Source organism: Alternaria novae-zelandiae (genome assembly GCF_023758075.1).
Source record: "Alternaria novae-zelandiae strain BMP 2774 chromosome Unknown scaffold_99, whole genome shotgun sequence".
Taxonomy (NCBI): domain Eukaryota; kingdom Fungi; phylum Ascomycota; class Dothideomycetes; order Pleosporales; family Pleosporaceae; genus Alternaria; species Alternaria novae-zelandiae.
In genome coordinates this window covers 1-5,640 of record NW_026057059.1, presented here as the reverse complement: position 1 = coordinate 5,640, position 5,640 = coordinate 1, and the positions used below count along the sequence as shown (strand labels likewise).

The window sequence follows — 5,640 nt, the reverse complement described above, 5'->3', positions numbered from 1 at the left end:
ACTATTACCATCTTTTTTACTATATAACCACGAATCACTACTTGCTTGCATCTAACTAGAACTTGCTGACCCATTATACAAAAGGTACGCTCTCATATGTTTATTAAACTTACCTTGAGCTGCTTATAAGACTACTATTTACATACTTCCTTCACAGTACTATTCTCTATCGCTTGTATATTATATTAAGGCTTAGAGGAAGGTTCCCCTATATTCAAACAGATATATCCATTTTACTTTAAGCCTATATCTATTTTCATTCACACTACTAATAGAATCTCGTTTGATTTATTTTCCTGAAGCTAATAAGATACTTCAATTCACTTCGTTTTTTTTTATAGAAATTCTTCTACCCTTTTCCCTAATAAACGATAACTAAGCCATCATTTTTACGGTACTAATGGTTTAATATACAGCCTTTAATTATTCTATAATAGTCTCTTTATATACTAGCCATAAAGTTAATCCTTATAATCTATAATCTAAATATATAAGGTAATAACATTATGAAATAATACATTACATATCCAATACATTACTATATATTTTTATATAAAAGTGATTTAAAATCCCATTTCAGGTTATTATGATTCGAACATAACAATTCCTCAACCCAAATGAGGCGCCTAACCAACCTGGCTCTAACCTGTTTATACAATGTACTATTTAACTATAGATACTATCTTTATATTGTATAACAGATAATCTATTTATAAAAATAAAAGATAATATCTTTATATTGTGGGATAGATAATCTATTTATAAAAATAAAAAAGAGAATCTATAAAGATATAACAGAGAATATCCGATTCGAACGGATGTGATCTTTCAATCAAATAAGTTTCAAGCTTATCACTTTAAACCACTCAGTCAATTCTCTTTTTTAGGCCCCCCCCTGAAAGAGGGGGGGTCCAAACCGTTTGTATTTGTTCTGTTTGTTTCTTTTTTTTTTTAACAGAAAAAAAAGAAACTATAAAAAAAAAGATATAATATATTGTTCATATTTCCCAGTTATTTCTTTTTTTTGCATATATCCTATGTAAAAAAAATTACAGCCCCTCTTTCTTCTTACTTTTTTTGTAGGATATATCCTATATACATCAAAAAGTTAAAAGAAACTGGAGGGCTAATTTTTTTTTTTCTCAATGGTTTATTGCTTTAGTTTCTTTTTTTATAAAAAAAAATAAACAAACAGTTAAGCAAAAGAAAAAAAAAATAACCGCCAGCTTGCGGGGGGGGGTAGTATAGGTGTGCACAATTCGCCTCCGGGGATTTTAATAAATGAAATAGCTTATAAATACTTAAAGTGCAGGTGCGCACAAGACTCGAACTTGTAAGAACATGTCCGTAGCATGTGGTTATACCAATTTAACTAACGCACCTTTTTGATTCCTCAACGAATTGAACGTCGATCACATCCTTATCAAGAATGCGCTTTACCTATTAAGCTAAGGAACCTTTATAACACATATAGTATATGAAAATTTAAAACAATGGAAAGATTACTTAAAAGTATTAAATAAAAGTATATAAGCTTATAAATTTTTTCATTATATTATAACAAGAGCATCCAGACTTGAACTGGAAATTTGAAGTTTGAAGCTTCCTATTTTACCAATTAAACTATACTCTTTTTTAAAATTATTAATAACACCTTATATAAAATTGAACTATCATTTTATATAAAATGATGTTTAAAATTAAACGATACTAATGTTAATAACCCGATTTTTGAAATTAACTAGACTATTTATTAATCCTTTAAAAGATTTGTTATTGTTTTCAATATAATTACCTAATGAAGACTTAACAAATATAAATATATTACATAAATACTACATTCAAAATAATGAAATTATTGTAATTATGTATAACGTATACTATCTGTCTAGATGTGTAAAAATTCTATCCTTTTAGCTGCGTAAAAACTTTATCCTTTTAGCTGCGTGAAAATTTTATCCGTTTAGATGTGTAAAAACTTTATCCGTTTAGATGTGTAAAACTTTATCCCTTCAGATGTGTATAAATATTATATCTATATTCGGAAAAGAGTGGATTTGAACCACCAGGTGTTAAACACAATATTTAGCAAATATCTCGCCTTACCTATAGCAACTTTTCCTTTTGCGGTGTGAATTGTATAAAATTTATAAAAAATTTTACTAGAATTGGAGTTAACTATGAAAGTTAAACCTATAACGGATGTTAACTATATAACTTAAAAGTTAAGTGTAGTATGGATGTTAACTATAAAACTGAAAAGTTAAGTGTAGAATGGCTTTTTATAAAGAATTTAACTTAGTAGATTGTAAAAGTTAAATAGAGAGTGGAAGAGTATGAAATTAAAAAATAAAAATAGAATTATAAAGTTCATTATAATAGAGTACGAGTCAGACCGGGCTTGAACCGATATCTACTTTCGTGACAAGAAAGTCCTCTACCATTAAGTTACTGACCCTATACGGCCAACCGAAGTCGAATCGGTACACATCGTTTGGAAGACGATTGGACTAACCATTATCCTATAGCCGTTTTTTTTTTGTTTTAATAAAATCCCCGGAGGCGAATTCTTTCTATTTATTACTATTGTTTAATGCATATTCCTATATAAAATGCTCTAACTTTTTAATCTTTTTTCCTCTTATTTTTTTTTCGACGCAATTTCGTGGAAATTGCTAGAAAAAAATTACGCAGCTTAAAAAAAAAATAAACAAACAGATGAAAACTCGTGAGATAAACCTGTATCTTTGTTTAGTTTCTTTTTTTTTTCATTTGAAAAAAAAAAAATAAACAAACAGAAACAATAGCAATAGGAACAATAGCAATAAACCTAAACCTAAGGATATTATATGCCTTATATTGAAATTTGGTTGGTAGTTAATCAACCTTACTTTTGAATTGTTTATTATATTTAATCTTACCCTGTAGTTAGTAAAGATTTGCAGCCTATAACCTCACAATGTTAACAGTATTAGGCATTAATACTTCATCTAACTATTTATTGCTTATATAGATTAACTTTCTCTAATTAGAAATACGATATTGCTTAATTAGATGGTATTACTTAAATAAATGAATGGTCTACCATTAACCTATAGCCGTGTATGTTTTTTAAGATCTAAGGGACTTGAACCCTTATGAGAATGATTAAAAGTCATACGCTTTACCATTAAGCTAAGATCTCTATAAATATATTTACTTACCATATATAAGTAATAAGAAATAAGTGATTCGAACACTTAACCTGCCGCGTGTAAAACGGATGCTCTACCAATTGAGCTAATTCCTTTTTTTTTTGTTTAAAAAGTTTCTTTTTTTTTAAGAAACAAAAAGGAAAGACGTACTATCATTATTATTTTTTTATTATTTTGCATTCGTTTGTGGCTTTAGAGTTATAACTATTGCCCCAACCATCGCTAGTAATAATATAATGGATGTAATTATTAATCATATTGAATAATTACCATACAGTATATTTCCTATACTTGTTATATGAGAAGTTTCTGCTAAATATCCATCTCATGACACAGATGTAACATTCGTTAAATTTTTTTTAATGCTAAAATGATAAAGTAAATTATTAGTCATAACCATATATGGTAAAACATTATTTACAAAATAATTAAAGAAACTACCTACTAATATAGCTAAAGGTATACTATTAATACTATCTATTAATAGTTCAGATATTCTAACATTTATTAACATTAATATAAATAAAAATAAGATAGATACTGCCCCAACATATACTAATAAGTATGATAATCCTATAAAGTTTAATCCTGTTAGAATTAAATAAGCAGATATACATAAAAATAAACCTATTAAAAATAAAACAGATACTATCACAAGTAAAAAAAAAAGCCTCCTCTATAATATTCTCTTTAACTGCTAAGCCGCGAAGCATCCCTCTTATATCACCCACACACACAAAACACATAGTTTAATCTGTTGTACCTGAATCGGTATCTTGTGAAGGTGTGTTATTTCTTCCACTGTTCATGGATACTTGTATCTCACGTAGTTTATTTAATCCCTTTTCTGTTAAATGGTGTTTTTTTTGCACCATTTCTACAGCCTGCATAAAATATAAATAATCTAAATATTTATAACCTACTATGGGATGTTGTAAGTGTAATAGAGGTAAGAATTTATCTTTTAAATCCGAAAAATTCGTAACTATGAAATCTACCGCTTTTCTATCTACAGCTATATAACCATATCCTAAGTATTTTACGAAATATTCAAATAACTCTTTATCTCTTATGTGTTGACTTAGTACAAATCTTAACTGTACTTGATATCCTATTTTTACAGATGTAGATTTATGTATACTGATGATAAAACAACCTTCCGCTGATACAAACCCTGCTAATCAACAAGGATCTATGATTAAATCTGGAGATAGAGTTGAATCAGATATTCCTAGTTCATTTGCTGGAACAAGATCAGGAAAGGCAGCTTTTAATTCACTAGTTAGACCTTTATTCATTAAAGCTTTTAGAGAAACTAACTTTAGTAAACCTTCCTTTGTTAAGTGTTCTTTGTTTTTTATCAAGAAAATCGCTTTTTTAAAACATAGGAAGTCTTTACTTTTCTTGGTTATTAAAGGATACTTATCAAAATGTTCTATTAAAATCAATAATTCTTTTTTAGATTCCACGCGGAATTGTACTCCTTGTTTTCCTTGTGTATATATTTTTCCTATCCCTAGAGTAGATTGGATACTTCTTAATATATCTTCGTCTTTCTTATGTAATCCTATTGAAAATACATAGAGTACTCTTCCTTTTTTAGTAAGCATGTCTATATCTCTAACACTTAATGAGAATGAACCTTCCCCATCAGCAAACCCTGTTATAAATCAAGGATTTAACTCTAAAGGAGTATGTAGGCTACTTAAAGATTTCGTATGATATGACCTTATTAAGAGACCATTTAATTGGTGAGGTTGGGATACATGGGATTGTAACAGAGTATTGTTATGGTTAGAGGAGGAGGATACACCATCTGAGTCTAAATCAAAATAAAACTTAAGTAAATTTAGATTAAGATTCTTTATATCCACATATCTTCTTTTTTTATATGTAGACTATACCTTAAGTAGTAATATTATTTACTCTAATACTACTACTAACCACCGTCTAATCGTTGCTCTTTTACAGTAATTATGTTACTGATTTAGATCCGCGATTGCCTATTTCTCCTTTAGTTTGTTTCTTTTTTTTTAAAAAAAAGAAACTAATATAATAGAAAGGATCATCTTATGACTTATTACCATACATGAGTGATTAGTTCATCCACTAATAGTTTTTCAACTATTGCTTGGTATCATAAAGCTTTAAGGGGTCCCCGGAATTTGATGGTTTGATCCCAAAGAATGTGTTTTCAGGATTTTTACTAATAATAACTAATATACCTAATAAGATAGCAATAATGTACAATAAATCTAAATTAAGTACACTATAACCACTAAATGTCATTTCATTAACTATATATAACATTTAAAATTATTCTTTACCCTTTTCATAACTATTATATAGCTATTATATAAGTAAAAATAAATCTAGTCTATCTTGCTATTATAATAGCCACTAACAAATAATCATTTAAACATGAGGTATAAACTGCCCTCTATAA

The 5,640-nt window shown here is 28.0% G+C and overlaps 5 non-coding genes across 5 annotated transcripts; all 5 read right to left on the bottom strand.

Moving 5' to 3' along the window:
- Window positions 1-1,310: 1,310 nt before the first annotated feature.
- On the bottom strand, window positions 1,311-1,382 carry J4E88_011018. Its single transcript has one exon. It is a non-coding gene; the product is annotated as a tRNA-Arg (tRNA).
- A 4-nt stretch (window positions 1,383-1,386) lies between these two features.
- On the bottom strand, window positions 1,387-1,458 carry J4E88_011017. The gene has a single exon. It is a non-coding gene; the product is annotated as a tRNA-Ile (tRNA).
- Window positions 1,459-2,386: 928 nt separating this feature from the next.
- Window positions 2,387-2,458, bottom strand: J4E88_011016. The gene has a single exon. It is a non-coding gene; the product is annotated as a tRNA-Asp (tRNA).
- A 654-nt stretch (window positions 2,459-3,112) lies between these two features.
- Window positions 3,113-3,184, bottom strand: J4E88_011015. Its single transcript has one exon. It is a non-coding gene; the product is annotated as a tRNA-Lys (tRNA).
- A 32-nt stretch (window positions 3,185-3,216) lies between these two features.
- On the bottom strand, window positions 3,217-3,289 carry J4E88_011014. The gene has a single exon. It is a non-coding gene; the product is annotated as a tRNA-Val (tRNA).
- Between the last annotated feature and the right edge of the window lie 2,351 nt (window positions 3,290-5,640).